This window comes from Vipera ursinii, assembly GCF_947247035.1.
Source record: "Vipera ursinii genome assembly, chromosome: 3".
NCBI lineage: Eukaryota > Metazoa > Chordata > Lepidosauria > Squamata > Viperidae > Vipera > Vipera ursinii.
In genome coordinates this window covers 42022070-42047328 of record NC_139516.1, presented here as the reverse complement: position 1 = coordinate 42047328, position 25259 = coordinate 42022070, and the positions used below count along the sequence as shown (strand labels likewise).

The window sequence follows — 25259 nt, the reverse complement described above, 5'->3', positions numbered from 1 at the left end:
ATTACTTTAGAACAGACATGTCAAATACAAGGCCCAGGGGCCAGATCCGGCCCACGAAGTGGTTTCATGTGGCCCCCAAAAGCCATCCTGGAAACAGTGAGGGAATGGTCCCCACTGCCTTGGCCCTGGCGCAGAGACCCTCCTTCTGCCAGAGACTCCCAGATCTGTCCCACTCCTGCCCAGGCCCCCATAGGCACCCTTGATGCCAATGATGTAGAGCTGGCCATGCCCACCCAGTAGGCCATACGCACTCCAGCTGCGCCCACCCAGTAGGCCGCACCCACCCTGGCCATACCCACCCAGCCCCCTGAGGGCAACCACAATGCTGATGTGGCCCTCAATGAAATTGAGTTTGACACCCCTGCTTTAGAACAATAAACACTTTTTTGTATAATTGGTTTGCTCATAAATTGATCAAGTTTGGTATATAAAATTTATAGTTTATGTTTGATTCATAAAGTTAAATTCAGTTCGGGAATAATAATTATATAATTGTAATTATATAATTGTAATTTTCACGGATTATAAAAATACAGAAATAAGTAGTCATCCACCCTATTTATAGGCCTTTCAGTCCTTTGAGCTCTAGTAAGACTGGCAGGAACATATTCACCTATGAAATTAAACAACGAAACGGGGCTTTTTTTCTCATAAAACGCTCAGAACGGAGTTCCGGCACCTTTTTTGGATGAAAGCTTGTAGGGTAGGCAAGGCGGGTTGTATGACATGTGTGAGTTCCGGCACCTTTTTCTTTTACAAAAAAAGCACTGCAACAACACCTATGAGCAAAGTAAAGACAGAATCTATTTCTTATGAGAATGGCAATGCATTCCTGAAAGGGAAAAAAGTAATGTTGTATTTATTGCTTATTCTTAATATAGATCTGTTTACAATCCTATGTGGAAAAATTTCCATTTTGCATATACACATAGATAATGCAGCATCCTATGAAATTTTGTAGTGGCATAGATGCAACAATTTCAAATGGCAATAAACTGATTTTTGAAAGCTATGTTTAAAAGAATATCATGGGGATAAATCACTAGGCAAAAGTAACTTGAACATAAAGAACTAAGTCTTTGGATCCCAGCCAAAATATATTAGTCTAATTTATATATAAATTAACTGAGCTATATGGGGTTTTGTTCCAGACCCCTCCAATAATCAGTATTTTGCAATCAAACTACCCGCAATATCAACAGCATTTTATAGTTACCTTTTGCCAAATAAAATATTGAGATACCTGTTTTTAGAATACAAATCTTACTTCAAGGAAGAAAAGGATAACTTACACATGAAAGTCCATGTCATATAGTTGAAAAGAGTTTATGGACATCTAGATTGGAGTCAGAACTATAAATAATGGATAAATCCTTTCAGAACAAATGAATGGACATTATTTGACCATCTTTAAAGTATATACATTATTTTTATCTCTTCTTAAAACTAGAGGGAAGTTTAATTCACTCTTATTAAAATCTAGGAGTACTCCAACATCATGACTAAATAAGAAAAGCCCAAATAATTTAAGCAATATTTCAATTTAATATTATACTAATTTAAAACATATTAGAGGCAGAAGCAAAGAACTATTGTAATTTATATTCTTGTTTCTTAATTCAAATGTAAAGAATTAAAAAATGTAGTTTGACACTTTTTTAAAAAAACAAAACCTCAGGAAAGATTCTGTAGTGTATTCAGAATAGAGATGTTCATCTATAAATGCTCTGCAAGATCATTTTTTAACACGTACATGAGGAATATCAAGAAAGGTTTGCAATCAATAACCATAAACAAACTACAGAAGGAAGAAATCCAGGCTCTTTGACTTGTGAAGGCCATGAAGAATAGTTTATAGTTTAATAGCTAACAGAATAAAGTCTCCCAAAGTAAGGACCTACCTACTTCTTTAGAGAATATGGGAATTCAACCCAAAATACAAGTTAATACACACCACCATGTATGAAAAAAGCAGTCAGAGTAAGGCAGGAGATTCATAACATTGGACAGCAACAGAAATACAAATTGACCAATCTGTACATTTGGGTCAATAGTGACAACTTTCTACTCCATACTAAATGTTTTCCTTTTTTAAAAAACCCAGTAATTTTTCTTATGTGCATTCTAAATTAAACAATGTAATCTATAGTCTTGCTTTCCTGTTAGATTATTGCTCATTGAGAGTTCTAACAACTCCAGAGCTGCCCACCATCTTGACTTTATGACTGTACATTAATTAATATTAAGCTGGATGTTCTAATGTGATGTAAATATATAATTTCAGTGAGAATGTTTACATCTGGAGAACAATTTACTGATCTCTCCAGCAAATAAACATAGACTGTTGAAGAAGTAAGATTATAAATACAGATAGATAACGAAAATCTTACATTATGAGAAAACAGAAGTTGGTAAAAAAAATACCCTACAAATTTAATTCTACCTATAATTTAGAGATTCATAGATTATTTAATTTGTATTTATGCATAGACAATTGAATTGGTATTTATGTTCAGTTATTACAGAGAAAAGACAACTGACTCCACAACTTGGTCTTGGGCATTATATGCCAGAACTACAAGTAAATATAATTCAGGATTCTGCAATGTAGTTATAGTAGATGGTGATGCAGCAAAATGGCTACCCAGAAAGCTATATGGCATTGTTTCTCTTCAAGCACTTCTGAAATACAAAAATCTTCTGAAAATGTGTTCTTGTAAAGGCACGGTAAAATGTTTAATTTAAAAATGAGAGTTTAATTTAAAAATAAATATTAAAAAAAACCTAGTTGTGGGAAGGGAATAGAGGAAACCACAATTCTCCATTCTGTCTTCCTTACAGAAACTTAAGCTTCATTTGTGCTATTTCCTCCCAACTATAAATGCAATATAGTATTTTCATCAAACTCTTATTTTTTAAAAATTGTGGGAGAAAATGGTAGACAGAGTTACCACACCCAGATCAATACAAATGACTACCTGGTGCAAGACAAGAAAATGCAAAATGTCCCCGTATTTTAAGTCTGTATTCTGGTTGGGATAGGGTGAGGGAAATCAAAGGGAGGTATCAAGTTTATAATCAAACATTATTTCCTGAACTATGTAAAAATTTATATATATATATATATATATATATATATATATATATATATATATATATATATATATATATATATATATATATATATATATATATATATATATATATAAAATCCAGGAGGGAAAAATACCTCAAGAAAATGATTCTGCTCCCAGCAACAGCAAGTATCTTCTGGATATAAATCCAGGACTATTTTTGTATGAGACAAATTAACAGCAATAGTACCACCAGATCTGAATATATTTCGCCAGCAACAAAATGGACAGGAGTCATCACTGAACTATATATTCTCCTGCTGTTAGCAGGAGTGAAAGTAATACATGCTGATATCAGAACATAAGAACACAAGTTTTGGTTCTGGTATGATTTTTAAGATAGGTTCCCTCCTCCTCACAACTATTTTTTGTTAATATCATTTAGTCTGTTAAAGAAATAGTAGATTCAAATTTAGATGCGTCATAATCAATCACTAGCAAAAATGTACAGTTAAGAATTGGGTCCATCTGTTTGCCAAAATAGTGCCAACAAAAAAAATAGCAGTAGCTAGGACACATATTATTTTTATTGCATGGTCTTGGTAAATTTCATCCACACACTGTAATCCTAATATGAAATAATAATCCCATTTTATAAGGAAGCCCTTTCATTTCAGGAAATTCTTCATGGTTCTTATTAAAAAACAAACAGAAGTCTCAACATTCCTGTGACGCACATCTTATTATGCCCACTTTGTGGATGACAGAGAAAAGCAGAAACTGGCAAATTAGCTCAAGGTCACAAAACTGAGCAAAGTACTAATGCCAAATCTTCTGGCTTCAGGACAGCACCAGAAGTCTCAAAACCACCTGCAGAGAAGTTCTGTATACGGCTGTGGTTCACTTGTATTGTTAACCTGAGACATAAACCTTTTTCCAACAGTAGAGCAAAAGTGATGCCTTTTCACTCACCATAGCTTCACTTTTCATATGTTAAAGTATCTTTATATGAGGAATTATTTATTAAAGCAGCAATGTTTAAGAACTGCATTCAGATTTACAAAAAAATATAGACATACACATATACAATCTCAACCCTTAATGTTTGGGTGAGAAAATGCACTTGTTTGGAGGAATCAAGAAAAATTATGTAGTATTAATTGTCCTCTACAAATCCAACTCACTCTAAAAATATTTAAGGTATGCCATTACAGAGCATCATGTGTCAAGAAAAAGCAAATGCACACCCCCGGACCAATATATAATACCCAGTGGCTATATCTAAAATATGCAAGCTATGTTTGTTTAGATGGCGTCAGTCAAAATGAAAGTAACCCAACTTCTACCAACCTACTCACTTTTTTTGCTCGTGACAGAAGCAGCAAAATCTCAGCCTGAGTGTATCCTATCACAGATGGACCTCTGGTTGCCCTCCTCTGCAGAATTAGCACCGCAGGATGCAAGACTGCCTCTGGAGGAGACAGCTTTGCAGAGCAAGGACACTCAGTAGGGTGGAGAAACAAAAGGTGGTGCACTTCCAGTAGAAGAATTTCAAATTAGGCATAATACTTGATAATGGAGAAGAGTTAATAAAAATGAAGTTATCTTTGAGAGAGTATCGGAGGAGGTGGGTATGTGTCAGATCTGTCCGTCTTTTCCTTTCACATATCATGTTCATTTTCAGATATGGCTTCCTGGTTATTTCTCCTTTCTTCTGAATAGCAGACTATGCTTATTCATTCTTCCGGAGCAATTAAAGCCTGCAAGCAATAAAATCTTGAAACAATACTTGAGAAGACAGGAGTACTCTAGAAGAATCAAGATGGCGAATCAAAATGTTATCTGATCTGATTCCAAAGCCAGAAAACTACTGCCTAACAACTGGCTGTACTTGACTCTCTCAATGCCAGTGAGTCACCCACACAGATTCTTATATTATCGTTAAATCCTTTAGTTTACTGGAGCACTTCATGAGAACATGCCACATGAAATAGTCTCCTATGTTCTGTGATGATGTTTATTGCTTAGGATTTCATTGAAATTCCAAAAGAAAAACAAGAAAAGAACACAGACTTCATCCTCCATAATAACTGTATATCTGGAATTGGCTTTGGGATAGGTCAGAAGGGAAAACTTGGTTGATCTGAAATGATTAAAGAATCATGTCTACTTAGATGTGTATCATAAACGAAGGGTTTCCAACACTCCCTACCTGATCTGGTTTATAGTTCACAACTGCCCAACTATCCTTCTACCATCTTAGAACTCACAATGATCTCATTTAAAATAAAAAAAAAACAATAACAGAAAGTAAACTTTGTATTTCTTACCACTATATTCATCCAGCACTGACTTTCGATTCAGTGTTGTAACCTAAGACACAGTTTTTCTACGGTCTGTCCAGCATTGCACGGATACTCCTCTAACAAGCAATCTCTCTGTCCTCAAGAGAATTTATAACAGAAGAAAACTGCTTAGTCTAATTAAGAGTTTTTTTCACACAAAGACAGAGACCCACCAAAGTCTCTTTCTGTTGTCTCCTCTGAAAGCTATAATAATGTCACGTCACCGTGGTTTGTCTCACAGCAGCCGGAAATATGCCTGTCACTGATGCAACTCGAGTCACAGAATATTTGTTTTTCCTTCTGCGTCACTTGCACCAGTAATAAACTAAACTTATCTACAATAGACAAGCTCCTGCTTTTTGCTTTTCTCTTTAAAACACTAGCTCTGAGAATATAGACACATTCCAAAGTGCTTGCTGTAAAGGAGAGGAGTGGGTGGGGAATAAAAGCAAATAGCCAACATTTTAAGTCACAAACTGTTCAGAACCCCTTTTAAAGCAATTGGAATGGAACATTTAGATTTGATATTCTGGCTCTAACCAATCTCAGATAGCATTTCACCTGCCACTGCTTCTTCCTCCAATGGAAATCAGTGTTTAGAATGAAAGCCCTCCCCAGCCAATCATGTGCAAGCTCAGGCACTCAGTTAATGATGCAGCAGTACAGGGAAGACTATCACATGTGAGCTGGAAGGCTGCCAACATGGAGACACGCAGAGAGAAAGGTAAACAACTTTCCGACGCCAAAATGATGACATTTAATTCTTAAATGCAATCTTCTCTTCTTAACTCACCCTCTGTCAGCTGGTCTGGGGCTTCACAATGTACCTGTCCCCTCTCCCTCCCCAAACCAACGCTTTCTAAACCTAACAACATGCCAAGCAAAGATCCCTGCGTCATCATTTGTCCATTTGCCACTTTCTTAACTCTGCAGATACAGACTCTCAGCTTTAAAGATCCAGAGTGTTTTGATAAACCCTTCTACCAACTTCTTGATTTAATAAGGAAACTGGGGAAGGGGGTGTTAGATGATACCCTCTGCAAAGCTGCTGTACTATTTCCCTTCCTCTTTTCTTGACTCTGCATTACAGCTAGCTATGCATTGACATTTTACAACTTGTGCCTTCATTCCATTGGTCTGATGCAGGACACAGAAACAACATTTAGCCACAGGAAAATAATACTGGATGAAAAGTTTGAGGGATGGGAGGGCAGAAAGATACCTCTAGCCACAAACATACAAAGTGAGACACTCAGTTCAATTCCCCCCCCAACTCCGATAAAAAATAATACGTACGTATTTAATAGACGAACCATGAGATCTGTTCATCTACACCTGTGCAGTCCTCAACCCTCTGTTCGCTCTGCCGCAGCACAGAACATTCCAGAATTTTCCACCCATTAACCCTTCCTATATCTGCCCCCCCCACCTTTGCGGGATTAATTGCGTCGCATCTTTCTGGTACCATCAATGGACAAAATCCACTGATCCTCAACAAGTTCCCAAATAATGTTTCTTTAAAGAAAAAAAACATGCTGGATTGAAAAGGAACCATGCTTCCCAATGTTGTTATTACTTCTCTTGCATGATCTCTCTCTCTCTGTGTGTCTCTTGCTGCAGTAGGCTGTTGCTAGTAGACCTATCGACAGAGCTGGTTCTCACTCTCTCCCTCTGAGCTGTGTGACGCAGCTCAAAATTCTCCAGGCTGCTCCTTGTGTTTTAACAGCTGAACTGCAGCTTTCCCCTAGAGAGCCGATGCTAGCAGTACCAGGGCCGGACAAACCAAGACAGAAAGTCGCTCCCCAGTTAAGCAGCCAAGTTATTTATATCTCCCTGTTCTCCCCTCACCTTGGCTTCTCTGCTTCATTTCCACTCTTCCCTCACGTTTTGCATCATCAGCTTCTCCTGGCTCCGCAACTGCTACACTTGCTCAGTTAACTCTTTTAGGAGTGGCAGTTACAGGTTCCACTCTTGAACAACAGAACTGGAAACAGAGTTGTTTGCTTTTGAGTGGGTACAGGAGATCTGACTCAAGCAAATACAACTGCGCTCAAAAGAGAGGACACTTTCCAAGCAGCCATGCAATATCTGAATTTAATCCCTTTAAAGGACAGAGAACACTCATCAGTTCCAAGAAAACAGTTGTTTTCCTCTGGGACTGGACACACTCTCCAATAAGTGTTTCACTTTTTTGTCATATAGTCCTCGACTTATGATCACAACTGAGCCCAAAATTAATGTTGTCAAGTGAAACAGTTGTTAAAATGAATTTTGCCTTATTTTATGACCTTCCTTACCAAAGTTGTAAAGTGAATCACCACAGTTGTTAATGCCATGATTGTTAAGTAAATGCGGCTTTCCCATTGACTTGGCTTGTCAGAAGGTCGCAAAAGGTGATCACATGATCCCGGGGACACTGCAAGCGTCATAAATATGAGGCAGTTGCCAAGTGTCAGAATTTTGATCATGTGACCATGGGGATGCTGCAACAGTCATAAGTGTGAAAAATGGTCGTAAGTCACTTTTTCCAGTGCCATTATAACTTTGGTCACTAACAAATGGCTGTAAGTCAAGGACTATCTGAAGTTATGTATGTCAAGCCTTCCACTTTCCATTAAAAGAAGTGAGGGAACGGGATAAAATACCTTGGTTCAAGAAGGAGGCACAGATCAGATTTGGATGCATATCTAAAGGCCCAAGTCACCAACAGTGGTATACTCAAGTGTTTTTGTTTATTTCCTCTTTACCAGCTAACCTTCTGAGCTCTGCAGGACTAGGCAGCAGCAAAGGGGTTCCCTACGAAATGTTCCTAAGGATGTGGGCGACGTTCCCTGAACCTCAGGCAACAAATTAATCCCTTCTCTACCCCTGGTAAGTATGCTGGGAGGTTAAAGGCTTGCTCCAACAATGAGAGAAAATAATTGGAAACATTAAGAGAAAGGAAGAAAATGATCAGCATGACAAAAGAACATAATTCAAAAATGAAAGGGAGCTTCTCTTAAAGCAAGAGACGTGTAGATGAAATAAAACTCTGGTGTGATCACCCTACACAGAAATATGCCAGCCTTAATTCTTGCACTGGAAGGCAATTCCTCATCCCCTTCTTTACAGAGCTATTTTAAAGTCCTTCCAGCTTGATAGTGACATCTGTTATGCACAGATGCACAGAAAAACAACTGCAAGCTTTCACATACAGTACTAAGCAATGCACCAACATACCGAGTTTAGAATGCACAGAAAGGAAAAGGAAAGACAGACATTGAGCAGAGAAACAGGCCAAGACACGACTGAACCTCCCAAGGACTCCCATAGAACTTCTTCGTAGCAGCATTTCTCCAGTCACTTCCTTTATTCATGATCCAGTTTCAGTGAATCATCTTTAACTGAAATTCAAATAAAGCAGTGTCTATCCCTGCTGTGATGCCTAAATGGATCCAAATGAGAATGGGACTCCCACTTAAGTTGCCGGGAGTCCCTTTTTTGTTAGCCAAAACTAATTTTACAAAGCATTGAAACTGTAAATTATCAGTGAGTCAGCAAAACAGCAGAAAAGCAAATATTTTAATTCTCTGGAAAAAGGTAGATTGGATCCCAAATCGTGTAGTGAATAAAACTTTTAAGAGGATAATCGCAGAAAAAATAGCTTTTCCAAAGGATCAGAATTTCCTACAATTGCCATCTGATGGCTAATACATATCCGAAGATGTTTCGCCAAAACAAGAATAAATAAAAATTAAAAAGTCTGCCATGCTTTCACATGTCTGATGAATACAAACTGTTCCTAAAAGTGAAACATGCCCATATATTTCTTAATTAATAATTAGAAAGCAACCTGTAATGGACAAATGATAGTGTTAAAAAGCACAATGGTGTCCCCATGAGCTAAAACAAGAGAAGTTGCCAACAACAATATTGGTGAATAATATTTCCAAAAGGAAGACTGTACCATGACTACAGGCAGCCATGAGAGGTATATTTGCCCCAGAAATGTGCATCAGTTTGTTGCTAAACCTAGAACCACATGTCTCTATCACTATAACATTTCCACTGATTTGATAGTTAAATATTAAATTAGTACTGAGTAAGCCAGACATTGCTTATTACTGTTTGCCCCAGGAAGACTGAGAAATGGCAATGCAGACAGTTACAACTGTAACAGTTTTGTTTTGTTTTCCTGAGCAGAAACATTTTGGGTACATTTTTAAAAGCCAGTATCTTTCATACCTTGCCTTTTTAGTGGAACAGAATCTTTATTTTTCTCCTCAGAATGGAAGCAAAAGCATGAAAAACAGCAGTAGTCTAATATCCAAAGTGTCACTATTAGAGAAGGACGCCATGATTGAACTTAAAATGGGAAATAAATTATTGCTGCTTTTAAAAAGTCAGCAAGGATGTACTGAAAGTGTGAAAGCTACACCCTTAAAAATGGAAAAATCTATCAACTTCCCCACTACTTGACAAGCACTGAAGTTATCGTAGTGTAACTCGTTCAGACATGGCAATCAGAACCTTAAGAAGAATAAATGCCACTGAAACTTGACTCTATGTAAAGGAGAAAACTAGCATTACCAGAGGGTAAGCATAAATATCAAATCACAATAGAAACAACTGCACACTGTTATAGAGCTTTCTGCCACATATCTTCTTTGAAACCAGGCATAGGAAACTCTCATTGTTTCATGGCATCTGGCTCTCTCAATGAAACATGAGATAATGATCTAAAGGCCATACTTGTGCATAACAATTCTTCTACCAGTAGCACCAGCACTTATTATAATTCCTACAAAAGGCAGTCTAGGGATACAACGGAATACTAATTACTGTTTTACTTTTGGGGGGAAAAATAGCTGAAACTATAATTTACATAACCCGTGCAAATTCCTTGTAGTTTCAGAAAATAACAAATCATTTCACGACCCTTGTTTATTCTATAGCTGAAGATCAAACAATACCAAAGTATATGTAGCACTAAACAACTTCCTTCCTGGGAATAACTGAGGTGCAGTTATTGATGTACACAAAAAACCCTTTAACTCAACCTCTTAGCAAACAAGTTTAGTCATATCTAAACATAGTTCATATACAAGTATGCAAACCCAGAAAGCAATTCTATGCTGAATTTGTAAAGTTTCAATATTAAAAATATTCTACTGTACTTGCAGAGAATGTGTAACTTTAATTGTTCAGTTCATTCATGGGTTCATTTGCAAATTTTGATCTGTAAACCAGATTTGGTTTAGAATACAGCAAGATTATTTTCCCCCCAATAATCATGTGAACGTCTGTGATGAAGTGGCTAGGATTTTTATGTAAAACCAGAGAGACTCATTCAGAGTCCATATCGAGTCACAGGAGCTCCCCAAACAACTTTTTAAAGTTTTCTAAAACCTCATAAAATAAAATAATAGCTATAATAAAGAAGGAAAAAAGTCCTGTTGAAAGATCTACCGGTATGTAATAACTACAAAAAGTTATAAAGTGCAGTGCTTTGAGAACAGAAACTAGAATGTTGCCTTAGTAAGACTTAAGTTTCAAAAAATTTGAATTTATTTTTAACAGTAAATCTGAAGCATTTTTAAAGCTTGTTATCTACTACCTAAAATTTATATGTTAAAGTTATCAAGGAATACAAAGATATTTTTTCAGTGAATAGAAAACAACTTTTATACTGCATAGCTACAAAAATGCTTGCAAACTAATTTTAGGAAGTACAAGAAATTGCACATCCAGCAACAAACAGCAATAAAACTCAAGAGTGGAACTTAACAGCAGGCTTAAAATACAGAACACAAAGTCCTAGTAATGCTGAGACAATGCAGGATCATAAACCTTATAAGAAACAATTATGCAATCATATTTAAGAAATTAATTGTGGGTTTCAGAATTGTCCTTTAGCACCAAAGGAAGCTGCTGTCCTTAATTTAATTTTATATGTAAAATATATTCAATTGATAAATATGTTATAGTATGATAGCATCAGTCATGGGAACTATTTTAGGAAACTGAACAGATATAATATTGAGTACCTTTTCCTGCTCTACAGGTAAGTAAATGTCAAGAAGCTGCAAGTAGGAAAAAAAGACAAGCTTCTGAACAGGAGAAACCAGTATTGTTCAAGATATTTCCATAAAGATTTGCTAAGAACAAAGAACACAGAGTGCCTCCTACTATGGAAGTTCACTTGACAATATAAGTGGAGGTAGTGGGGTTTTGCACTGGTGGCACAGAAATAGCCATTCTCTGTTTGGCACCCTGCACTTCATGAGTCATGGAAGAAACGCACAAGAAAAAAAGCTCTAGAGGCAAGCATATATTGTATGTTAGGAACGTAAAAAAATGCAAGGTGACTGTGTTGCTATTAACAATCTGAAGATTATATACAATTTATTCTTATACTGTTTACAGTTTGGTAAAGGGTAGTACAAACACAAGTATGTTTATTCAGATTCCAGTTTGAATGTGACGTCTTGGGGTTATTCCCCAGTAAACATGGTCAGTTTTTTTTCCCTAGCACAGAAAGACAATTGCAAGAAACAAGAATTCAGGGAAAAAATATAGCATGCAGTGTGCTTCTATATCCCTTTTTTATCCTGTCATTGTGGGAGGAATTGATAATTCTTCATATCTGTCATATGAACATCCAACTATCTCTACAACACACATAAAGAACTCTTGTTTTTGAAATCCATTTTCTAATAGAAACGTAAGAGAAGTTAATATATCATCAATTATTCACCTCAAGTAAACGAGTATTCTCACATATACACATTTTTAAATACTGAAGCCCCATATAGTATGTAACTGCACTGGGCAACTGACATAAATTAATCTTTTTAAAAAAAAATAAAATCAGGTAAAATTAGAGAAAACAATGTTACCCAAAATCTAAGCAGAACCATTAGCCCAGTAAAATTTGCGCATCCCTGGATTAAAATGTTGAACTATCATAAAGGCAAAGATACATTTTGAGTACTCTATCACAAAACAATCTTTTTAATACCACTTGAATCAATATACAGAACAGCACAGAACAGATCTGATATGAGTTCTGGTAACTTTGCCAGCAGCTTCAGAATCTATTGCAATAAAACTGCAAATGTCAAGATCCCTCAAGCATCACTCTTCTTTCACTATTTGTTCGTTCACTATTCATTATTGCACTATTCATCACTATTGCAAACTCTTCTTTCTCCTTCTCCTTTCCACTACTTACATGGAAAATCATGGGTCAGTTGTCTTCTGCAAAATATGCAATATAAACAGTTTTTAGTTATCTAACTGTAACATGGAGATTTTTTTTGTTCTATATAGATGAAAACATCAACATTAACAGATCACACCCAAGATATTACAGAAATAATGTATCAAAGTTTGTTACACTTAATTCAACTTTCTAATACAAATATACTCTGGGATTCCTTAATATTCTGTTATTTAAAAGTGACGTGAAAGTTTTTTAAAAGGGAGAGAAAGAAAAGTTCAAAGGAAACAGGAAGTCGGTGCTGTAGCAGATAGAGTTAAGAGAGTTATGTAATCTCTTTACTGGGACATGGATAGGACAGCACGCTGCTTGCTGATTAACTAAAAATAGAATAATCCCAATTACAGCAACACTTCAACTTTTTCCTAGGTTTCATGTTTCATGAGCTCACAGAGAACTCATGAATGGAGAGGGTGGGAAGAAAAAGAGCAGACCAAACAACAAGAATCCTTTTTATTTTTCTTCTAATTTAGAAAGCATAAATATCAACAAAATCTTCTTTTCTACTCTAATTTTCTGGGCTGTTGTATTTCAGCTAAGTTCCAGATTATTTGCTTTAAGATCCATCCTTTCCAATATGAACACAAAATGTAGTAGATAAAGAAATGAAAATCTGCTGTTTTGATCGGTTTTACATTAATCACTTAAATAATGCAAAGAAAACAATGCCAAGGGCCACTTTAAAAATTAACAGACTTGTAGAACCAATTCCAGATGTAGCCTGCATATAAAACAGCATATAAAACAGCAGTGTTCCAATATCTCAAGGGTTGCCACAAAGAAGAGGGAGTCAAGCTATTCTCCAAAGCACCTGAAGGCAGGACAAGAAGCAATGGATGGAAACTAATCAAGGAGAGAAGCAATCTAGCACTAAGCAAAAATTTCCTGACAGAACAATCAATCAGTGGAACAACCTGCTTTCAGAAACTGTGAATACTGAAACACTGGAAGTTTTTAAGAAGAAACTGGACAGCCATTTGTCTGAAATGGTATAGGGTTTTCTGCCTGGGCAGGGGGTTGAACTAGATGACCTCCAAGGTCCCTTCTAACTACTACTACTTCTTCTTCTTCTTCTTCTTCTTCTTCTTCTTCTTCTTCTTCTTCTTCTTCTTCTTCTTCTTCTTCTTCTTCTCTTCTTCTTCTTCTTCTTCGTATTCTTATTATTATTATTATTATTTCCTACATACATGAAACAAATCCATATAATATTTTCCTAAGAAGAGGGGCAAAATGAAATAAAATAAAATGCATGCTCTGTCATAGTAATCATGGCTTTTATTTTAATGTTTAAAATGAAGCATGAATGAATATTCAATCAATCATGCTTGTAGTTTTAGTTTTGAAGAAATGGCATCCTTCATATCCATATTTATAGAATGACACATATGCAAAATAAAAAAGACTGAGGAGAATATAATTTAAGTTATATTTTGATTCCCCCCCTAGTTTAAAAATAGTTTTCATGTGATATCAAATGTGTATCAGAAACCTGTCAATGAATTTCTTAGAAAAATTCATTCAGTATTACTGAATAATTTAAATAATACAGCTCCCACTTTCTGGAAAGCCCTTAAAACTTGGTTCTGTCTCCAGGCCTGAGTCAATATGGGTGTGATCAACTGGACAGCCATTTGTATGAATGGTATAGTGTTTCCTGCCTGAGCAGGGGATTGGACTAGATGACCTCCAAGGTCCCTTCCAACTTTATTGTTGTTGTTGTTATTATTGGGGTCCCAGTCATATTATTATTTCATACTCTATATTGTTTGTTATTCTGATTGTTTTAGTCTGGATGACCTATTTATGTGAGTTTGTTTTAAATGTTTTACTTTTTTTTCTGGAGTTGATGGCCACATGAAATCAAATAAATTAAAATGCATTAATTACTTACTACTACTACTACTTTTATGCTGGCCAGAAGTCTCACTGAATGAGAAATGAGATTCAGAAGCAAATGTAATCTGTCTGCTCTGTCATATGACCTTAACCTGATCAATCTTTAAAAGATCCTTTAAAAACGTCCATTAATAACAAATGCTAGCTGATCAAAGTGGTAACTTTATTGTTGCAAAACTTAAGGGTAAATATTTATTTTCTATTTTTATACAAAACTTTCAAAAACTTGCTATCTTTGGTCAAGCAGAACCCACTGTTATCTTTTGGACAAAAGGAGAGCTCCCAATTAGAACCAGCAGATAAACAGATGCAGAGCTGATGAAATAATCATGCCCAGTGAAACTATGGATGTCAATGGTTCTGTGTCACATGGAAGGAAATGTCTTGAGCCAGACTGCAGGGCTCCCTGTGCTGTTCAATGTACTTATCAGTGATTTGGATAAGGCCTTAGAAAATACAGTTATCACATCTGCAGATTATTCAAGAAAGAGCTGGCAGCAATAACTTTAACAAATTGGAACAACAGACAGAACAGACAGAAAGCAGTGAGATGAATTTCATAGCAAGTCCTACAATTGTGAATAAAGAATCAATGGCATCAGGGTGGGTGTTAAATAAGGGCTAGATGGTCTTCCATTATGAATACTACAGTACAGGTAGTCCTTGACTTACAACCATTTGTTTAGTGACTGTTTAAAGTTACAACAGCACTGAAAAAGTGACTTAAGACCATTTTTCACTTGTATGAAAAATGCACCATCCCCATGATCAAAATTCAGATGCTTGTGCTGTCCTGGGATATATAATCACCTTTTGCAACCTTCTGACAAGCAAAATCAATGGGAAAACCAGATTCACTTAATAATCATGTTAATAACAACTGTAGTGATTCACTTAACAATCATGGCAAGAAAAATTGTAAAATGGGGCGAAATTCACTCAGCAACTGTCTTGCTTAACAGAAATTTTGGGCTCAATTGTGGTCATAAGTTGAGGACTACCTGTATAGATTTCTATCCTGGACAGACAGCTGGACTAGATGATCTTCAAGTTCCTTCCAAATCTACACTGCCACTGAAGATCACTTTATAATCGTATATAAATTGTAACTTTATCTTCAAAAATCTACACTTAGCTTATCTTCTAGGTTAGCTAGAGACATACCAAGATCCAATATTTAGTTGCTAAGCTTTAAATCCTATCTTAATCTTTTATTTTCCAACTCTTCTTTTACTCATATTTAATTAATATTCTTTTAAGATCTGCAATGAAATCCTACTAATGCTATTCTTGTCTACCCTCTCAGAAAGGAACATATTACAGCATGATGCTTATTTCAGAATCTAATGGATAAAGAAAACATTTATGTCAGGCTAAAACTTTCTCAGATCACCAATTAAAACAGTTGTCTTTTTGTCTTTCAGCTTAATTTGAATGATATTTGGTGTACTGGTCTCCATTCCATTGGGTACGTTGAATGCAGAGTTCTACAACTGGTGAATTCTGTTAGGTAAATTTCAGCTTGTTATCCTACAACTGAAGTCTGGGGGTGGGGTTGGGACTCAGATACAGAGGCAAGGACACATTAGCGGATGTTGAGACGTGAGGCACTGAGCTTTGTGCATCCATGTCCTGAGTTAACCCAAAGTCCTAGTTTCCATAGGTAACCGTAGCAACCTGAATTCTCATAGCAAGGGGCCTGTTTAGCTGATTACCACAGAAAGGGCCTAAAATCATATCCTTAGTCATCTTTAGTGTTTCAAACATGTGTATGAATGTCCTCTCCTTGTTTCATTAAACTGAGTAATTAAAATACAAAATAAATTGAAAAAGGGCAGGGCATAAGATTAACAATGAAGATACTATAATAATATGGATTCTAAGCAATGTGACTGGTTACTTGGCAACCAAAAAGAGGTGTATCAGAAAAAAATGAATTACAATTATAGAAGTAGTTATTCTGGCAGCTTTTAGAGAAGGCTTTTGAACAGAGCTTTCTTAATGCATCTGATTTAGGAAAACAAGCAAAAATTATGTTTACAAAACATGCATTTGTTATTCCTAGTTAAATACTTTGATTTTATTACCTGTTAACCAGATAGGAAAAGCACATGGAGAACCTTCCCATTTGAGGCATGTTTTATCCTTTTTATTTTTTTCCTGTTAAGAACAAGTTCAGATACAGTAACATGGAGGGGACAAATAATACTTTTAACTGTTAGAATAGACCAGACAACAATCCTATGTTAATACCTATTAGTTTTAAAGATAGCAAAGGCATATAGAGGTGCCTTTACAATATCAATACCCTCCTCTTTATGAAATAAGCAGCATATGCGCTTGTGCAGACATGGACAGACATTTCTATATTGCTACAAAATGTTCAACTATACAGTATGGCCTTTCTGTTTAAATGCTGTTTGTATGTGGTATTTTTCTACAAACATTATCCAACTTCCTTCACTCAACTTCCTTCTATTTTTTTCCTGAAAAATCCAACCAAGCAAACACTTTGAAACTGCTACAAATGGGAACTGCACCAGAGTTACTGAAGAGCCCTATCTAACCCAAAGAGATTGCTGGCAAATCCATGAGCGAGATGTTGAATTGACAAATTAGATCCCTGGTAGAAACTGGCTCAATGCTGAAGTGTTACCTCCTTCCTACAGGTAAAGTACTTCAGCTCTTCTATAGTGTATTTGCCAGCAACTCTATCTTGTTCACTAACTGATCCAAAACAATCAAATCTCCAATACTGTAACTTATTCCAAATTCTATTGGTCCCGTTATTGTACTTCTCATGAGTCTAACCGAAGAAGCATTCAATTCTTTATATTCTTTGGTCAAAACACTGTAATTGCTTACTTGAGAGATGGATGGCATATAAGTTGAATAAATTATTATTTAGGAAATAAGGAAATAATTCAGATTATTTCTTAATAAACCATATGATTTTATACTAAACAGTCAATCATATTGAAAGCAAGAATACCACTGGAGCTGGAAGCATAAATCATAAGGGTATGTACAATTTTTTTAAAAAAATGCTTAGTTCTGGATCTGGAATAAAATACTCCCTTTTAAAATGCTCCAAGTACAGAATGTTATTGCTGTACTTCAATAAAAAGAAAGTAGAAATTTTCAAGTATTATGGCCAGAGAAAACAACTGGAACTCAGGACTGTTGTTTCTATGATTGATTCCTCAAGGTTATAATGTTTGACTATTGCTTTTTATTTATTTATTTATTGATGGGATTTATATCCCGCCCTATCTCCCGAAGGACTCAGGGCGGCAAACAGCAAAAGATATAATAAGTACAGAGATCAAGATAGAAATAAAATTGAGAACATCTGTGCAATAAATTAAAATTAGAGAATTTTAAAAAAATAAATTAAAAATGTTGTTAGCTGCGAAGTCGTGTCCGACTCATCGCGACCCTATGGACAACGTTCCTCCAGGCCTTCCTGTCTTCCACCATCTTCTGGAGTCCATTTAAGCTCACGCCTACTGCTTCAGTGACTCCATCCAGCCACCTCATTCTCTGTCGTCCCCTTCTTCTATTGCCCTCGATCTTTCCCAGCATTAGGCTCTTCTCCAGTGAGTCCTTCTTTCTCATTAGGTGGCCAAAGTATTTGAGTTTTAGCTTCAAGATCTGGCCTTCTAAAGAGCAGTCAGGATTGATCTCCTCTAGGACTGACCGGTTTGATTGCCTTGCAGTCCAAGCGACTCGCAGGAGTCTTCTCCAGCACCACAGTTCAAAGGCCTCAATTCTTTGGCGCTCAGCCTTTCTTATGGTCCAAGTTTCACTGCCATACATTGCAACTGGGAAGACCATAGCCTTGACTATACGCACTTTTGTCGACAGGGTGATGTCTCTGCTTTTTAGTGTGCTGTCTAGATTTGCCATGACTTTCCTTCCCAGGAGCAAGCGTCTTTTAATTTCTTGGCTACAGTCCCCATCTGCAGTGATCTTGGAGCCCAGGAAAACAAAATATCTGTCACTACTTCCATTTCTTCCCCATCTATTTTGCCAGGAATTGAGAGGGCCAGATGCCATGATCTTGGTTTTCTTAATGTTCAGTTTCAACCCAACTTTTGCACTCTCCTTCTTCACCCGCAACAAGAGGCTCTTTAGTTCTTCTTCACTTTCTGCCATTAGAGTGGTATCATCTGTGTATCTTAGGTTGTTGATATTTCTTCCAGCAATCTTAATTCCAACTTTTGATTCATCTAGCCCTGCCTTTCTCATGATGTGCTCTGCATATAAGTTAAATAGGCAGGGAGACAGTATACAGCCTTGCCGGACTCCTTTCCCAATTTTGAACCAATCAGTGGTTCCGTGTCCAGTTCTCACTGTTGCTTCTTGACCCGCATATAGGTTTCTCAAGAGACAAATAAGGTGGTCTGGTACTCCCATCTCTTTAAGAACTTGCCACAGTTTGTTATGATCCACACAATCAAAGGCTTTAGCATAGTCAATGAAGCAGAAGTAGATGTTTTTCTGGAACTCCCTAGCTTTCTCCATGATCCAGCGTATGTTGGCAATTTGATCTCTAGTTCCTCTTGCCTCTTCGAAATCCTGCCTGTACTTCTGGTAGTTCTCGATCCACATACTGCTGAAGTCTAGCTTGTAGGATTTTAAGCATGACTTTACTAGCATGAGAAATGAGTGGAATGGTGCGATAGTTTGAACATTCTTTGGCACTGCCTTTCTTTGGAATTGGAATGTAAACTGATCTTTTCCAATCCTGTGGCCACTGTTGAGTTTTCCAAATTTGCTGGCAAATTGAGTGTAGCACTTTTACTGCACTGAATTTTAAGATTTTGAATAGCTCAGCTGGAATACTGTCACCTCCACTAGCTTTGTTGTTGCTCAGCTTTTCTAAGGCCCACTTCACTTCACATTCTAGGATGTCTGGCTCGAGGTCAGTGACCACCTCATTGTGATTATCAGGGACGTTAAGCTCATTCTTGTATAGTTCTTCTGTGTAATTTTTCCACCTCTTCTTAATCTCTTCTGCCTCTGTTAGGTCCCTGCCATTTTGGTCCTTTATCATGCCCATTTTTGCATGGAATGTTCCCTTCATCTCTCCAATTTTCTTGAAAAGATCTCTGGTCCTCCCTATTCTATTGTTTTCTTCTATTTCTTTGCACTGTTCATTTAAGGCATTCTTATCTCTTCTAGCTATTCTCTGGAATTCTGCATTCAATTGGGCATATCTATGTTTTTCTCCCTTGCCTTTCGCTTTCCTCCTTTCCTCAGCTATTTGCAAAGCTTCCTCAGACAGCCATTTTGCTTTCTTGCATTTCTTTTTCTTTGGGATGGTTTTGGTTGCTACCTGTTGTACAATGTCGCGAACCTCTGTCCATAGTTCTTCAGGCACTCTGTCTATCAGATCTAGTTCCTTAAATCTATTTGTCACCTCTACTGTATATTCAACAGGGATATGATTTAATTCATACCTGAGTGGCCTAGTGCTTTTCCCTACTTTCTTCAGTTTAAGCCTAAACTTTGCAAGGAGAAGCTCATGGTCTGAGCCACAGTCAGCTCCTGGTCTTGTTTTTACCGACTGTATAGAGCTTCTCCATCTTTCGCTGCAGAGCATATAGTCAATCTGATTTCTGTGTTGACCGTCTGGTGATGTCCATGTGTAGAGCCATCTCTTGGGTTGTTGGAAAAGAGTGTTTGCTATGACCATCGTATTCTCTTGACAAAATTCTATCAGCCTGTGCCCTGCTTCATTTTGTACTCCAAGGCCAAACTTGCCTGTTATTCCAGTTATCTTTTGGCTTCCTACTTTAGCATTCCAATCCCCCATGATGATAAGGACATCATTTTTTGGTGTTAGTTCTATAAGGTGCTGTAGGGCTTCATAGAACCGGTCAATTTCATCCTCTTCAGCACTGGTGGTTGGGGCATAGACTTGGACTACTGTGATATTGAATGGTTTCCCTTGGATTCGAACTGAGATCATTCTGTCATTTTGAGGATTGTATCCCAGTATTGATTTTCCTACTCTTTTATTGACTATGAAGGCTACTCCATTTCTTCTGAGGGATTCTTGCCCGCAGTAGTATACCTGATGGTCATCTGAATTAAATTCACCCATTCCTGTCCATTTTAGTTCGCTAATACCTAAGATGTCGATGTTCAGTCTTGACATCTCTTGTTTGACCACGTCCAGCTTTCCTTGATTCATGGATCTTACATTCCAGGTTCCTATGGAGAAAAAATCTTTACAGCATCGGACTTTCCTTTCACCACCAGACACATCCACAGCTGAGCGTCCTTTCGGCTTTGGCCCAGTCACTTCATTCTTTCTGGCGCTACTAGTACTAGCCCTCTGCTCTTCCCCAGTAGCATATTGGACGCCTTCCGACCTGAGGGGCTCATCTTCCAGCATCATATTGTTTTGCCTTTTGGTACTGTCCATAGGGTTTTCATGGCAAAGATACTGGAGTGAGTTGCCATTTCCTTCTCCAGTGGATCACGTTTTGTCAGAACTCTCAGCTACAAGAAGTCTTGGGTGGCCCTGCACGGCATAGCTCATAGCTTCATTGAATTACGCAAGCCCCTTCGCCACGACAAGGCAGTAATCCATGAAGGGGAAATTAAAAATACTAAATATAAATTAATTAAAATGCCTGTCAGTCTAGGTCGGCCTGGTGGAACAGGAGTGTTTTGAGGCCGCGGCGAAAGGATTGGAGGTTTTGGGCCATCCGAAGCTCAGGGGGGAGCTGATTCCATAGGGCTGGCACTCCCACAGAGAAGGCCCTCCCCCTGGGGGTCGCCAGCCGACATTGCCTAGCTGACGGTACCCTGAGGAGGCCTTCTCTGTGCGAGCGTACTGGACGATGGGAATTTGTTCCCGGCAGCAGATGGTCCTGCAAGTATCCCGGACCTAAGCCATGTAGGGCTTTAAAGGTAAGTACCAGCACCTTAAATCTCTTTATTGTTTTTATATTGGGTTTTATCCTTATAAGCCACATAGAATCACTTGAAGTTGGCAACCATATAAATTTTCACCTGACAGCAGGACAAGAAGTAATGGTTGGAATCTTATAGAAGAGAAATCCAACCTAGAACTAAGAAGAAATTTCCTGGCTGTAAGAACAATTAATCAGTGGAACAACTTGCCTCCAGAATTTGTGGTTGCTCCGTCATTGGAGATTTTTAAAAAGAGACTAGCAGAATTTTTCAAACATTTTTGAAAACATTAAATAAGTATCATGGGAAACTGCGGAATACATCTCTGCATTTGGTCACTGGAAAAAAATATTTTAATCTAAACAGGTATCAGCAAGTGACACTCTTTTCACAACAGAAAATCAGTGTTTTCCATTTCTTTTCCAGATTGTTGAACCAAACTATTTTTTTTAAAAAAATTAGTTTTGCTAGCATGTGATCTCAAGGGATTAAAAATATAGTTTTTAATGTAGTTTTTATGAAGATATTTTTCAGAATATTAAGAAGTTCCTTAGTCAATTGTTCTATAGGGATTGATACTTGATCTTGCTACGTTTCTTTTTGTAGACATTCTGTTAGGTTTAGGCCAGCAAAAGTAATTGCTTAGTTCAGGGCTTTTCAACCAGTGGTACGGGTACCACCTGTGGTACATTGGCACCTAGCAGGTGGTACGCGACCATCCTAGAAAAGTGGTAGTGGGGAGGGAGGAATGAGCTTAACCGGTGGCAGCACCGCACAAGCCTGAGTAAGAGATGGCTGGAGCTGCAGGGCTGTCAGGGCTCAGTGAAAACACCAGGATCAGCGCTTCTTCAGGGCTGTCAGGGCTCAGTGGAAGCGCCAGGATCAGCGCCAGGCTCCAGCTGGAAAGCAGCACTGATCCCGGTGCTTCTGAGCCCAGAAGAAGCACCGATCAGCTGGAATATTGCAGCATCTCCAGGGTCTTGTGATTTACATTCACATGCTTGGAAACGGATTCATATTTATGACGGTCACAGTGTCTCAGGGTCATGTGAAGTGATCAAAACCTGCTGCAACCACCAAGCAGATGGGGGGGAATAAAAACTAAACACCCCCACCCCACCCCCACTGCCAATCCTCAACAGAAATGCTCACAACAATGAAAACCTCGGACAGGAGGAAGAGCGCTGCTGGGCGGGCAGGCAGGTGTCTTGCTCATCTGTGGCTTGGGGGGCACTTTTTTCAGTGCCATGGTAACTTTGAAAAGTCACTAAGCGACCTGTTGTAAGTCAAGGACTACCTGTACTTCATCACTTTTTTCCTTTTTTTTTTTTTGGTCATCATGTTTTTGACACCTTGCTAGGCAACTGGTGGTACTCAGATGTTGCCATATCCTAAAAGTGGTACAATGGGTGAAAAGGTTGAAAAGCCCTGACTTAGTTCTTTGCTATGTCTTTTTGCTTGTATACAGGAGAGACTGCTGACTGCAAAAAGAAAATAATGTAGGGGCAAATTTGCTGTTGCTTTTTAATATCATGTCAATAGGAGGAAATATGGAGTATAGCCAGCCGTACCAACAGGCTGAAGAACAGCTTTTATCCATGGGCTGTTAGGCTTTTGAACGGGAAATAATTTTATAAACTTTATGGATGATTGACTAGCGAGGTTGGTGTGTTGTGCAATTAGCTCACATGGTGTAATAAGATGGTTTGTGTCTCTGTGAATTGGGGGTGGGGGCACAAAGGGAGGCTCAGCCAATCTCAACGTACACATGGTTGTACTTTGACAATAAAGGTTCATTCATTCATGGTGCTTAAGAGTAAGCAGATAATATGCAAACCTGTCAAAGCTTATCTAATTAAGTTTACCTTTGCCAAACCCACACTATACCAGTACTCTTTACATAACCCTAGGAGCATTAGGAAGTTTTGTATGAAACACAAGTCACATGTCCATGAAGGCTCTCAATCATCCAGGCAAAGGTATCTAAAGGTTGAATCATGGCAACTGCCATGATTCAACCAATAGATAACAATTCAAACCTTTGCATGACCTGCTTGCATAATAATGATCTGGACAAAACCCACCTACAATTTACCCATCCCATTCCATCAATCTCAATAGCAGTAGGGAGGTGATTGGCCCATGCTGCTGTGCCGATTAGGTTGGAAAATGGTTAGAAGAACAAAAAATCCAGCCAAATTGTCCAATTGAAATTTAATCAGAATATTCAAAATAGAGCCACTTGAAAGGGACATGTTTCATTTTTGAACATTCAAAACAGCCATTACTAGGTTGGAATGCTTTTCACATCCCTAATATGTACAATGATAGTATCATCTGCTTTTTGCTATAAGATATAGCAGCATTTATTACTCTTAAAAGTTAATCACAGAAAATTTATTTTCAAATCATACATTTGCAGTATGAGCTAGATTTAGAACATTCTTTTGAAAACAATGCATCCATTTCAAGTAAGGACAATATGAGGTCTGTTAAAAACAAAACTCTTAACAATAGATTCTCGATCCTTTTATATTAAGATACCATTTCCATATCCAAAATTCTTGAAGCTTAATACAACCCAAAGAAAAACCAAGGAAGGCTGAACCAAGACTGCCTACTCATTACTAAGCATATTCAGTACAACAAAATGCCAGCACAGACTATCTATGTCTTGGGGGCAGGAAGTGGAATAAGTCCTAAACAGGGCATGGTTATCTGGAATTCTGAACAGTCAGGAATCTCTATAATTTTTCCTGCAGATCCAATTTCATCATAATTATGTAGAAGCCTATGTAGCTTTAAGACAGCTAAAATGCAGTGTTAGTTATTATAGGAAACAACCATAAATTTATTAAGAAAAAGCCACAGAAAAAAATTAAACATATAACTTGGTCACAGGTTTAAGATCATGTAAATATGGATTACTTTCACATCACTTATTTTAAACTAACACAATGCGTAGAGTATTTTTTTAAAAAAATAGTATGTTTGAGAAATAAAGCTCACTCAACCATAAGCACCAGCAAAGCATTTTGAAAATAAAGACTATATATAGTGACACACTGTGGCTTACTAGTTTTATGAAAACTCTGTAATTTCATTTTTTCCAGTTTTTTTAAATTTTCATAATTAACAGAATGCATAACAAATAACCTTATCTCCAAAGCAAAAAATAAAATGCTACTGAAAATGTGCCAGTTAGAAACACAGGTTATTCTTCTGGTTAGTGGAAAGTATGGTCCCTTTTGCAAAGTTAGCGACCTATTCCTTGAAATGCAGAATCGTAATTAAAATGTCATTTTTATATTTGGTAGACGTGTGAAATTCCTACACTGCCCTACTCCACACACACGCACACATCCCAATCACTGATATTCACAATATGTGGGTGGCTTATGCCCTATACCAGGGGTAGGCAACCTCGGCTCTTTTATGATTCATGGACTTCAACTCCCAGAATTCCTGAGTCAGCTATGCTGACTCAGGAATTCTGGGAATTGAAGTCCATGAGTCATAAAAGAGCCGAGGTTGCCTACCCCTGCCCTATACTGTCTGTACATATAAATATTTCCACCATTGCGAATACACATTGCTTATACATTTTTTTTCCTGTATCCCGGAAGTTGAGATGTAAATATATAATTACGAACCGATTCCTCAAGCTTAAAACAAATGGATGCGGTCTATCTCTTTTATCGGGGGGGGGGGGCTAATCTTCCTGAACAGAGTTTATTATTAAGGGAACAGACG

The 25259-nt window shown here is 37.5% G+C and overlaps 1 long non-coding RNA gene across 2 annotated transcripts in view; it reads left to right on the top strand.

Moving 5' to 3' along the window:
* The first annotated feature begins 6088 nt into the window (after nt 1–6088).
* LOC310637852 overlaps nt 6089–25259 on the top strand; it is a 62441-nt gene continuing 43270 nt past the window's right edge. Inside the window, exons 1-4 of one of the 2 annotated variants that reach the window (XR_014491980.1) lie at nt 6089–6143; nt 8170–8290; nt 16001–16086; nt 17081–17245. This is a non-coding gene — a long non-coding RNA (uncharacterized lncRNA). Of the gene's footprint in view, nt 6144–8169; nt 8291–16000; nt 16087–17080; nt 17782–25259 lie in introns of those variants that run through there. The other variant, XR_014491981.1, reaches the window with a different exon arrangement.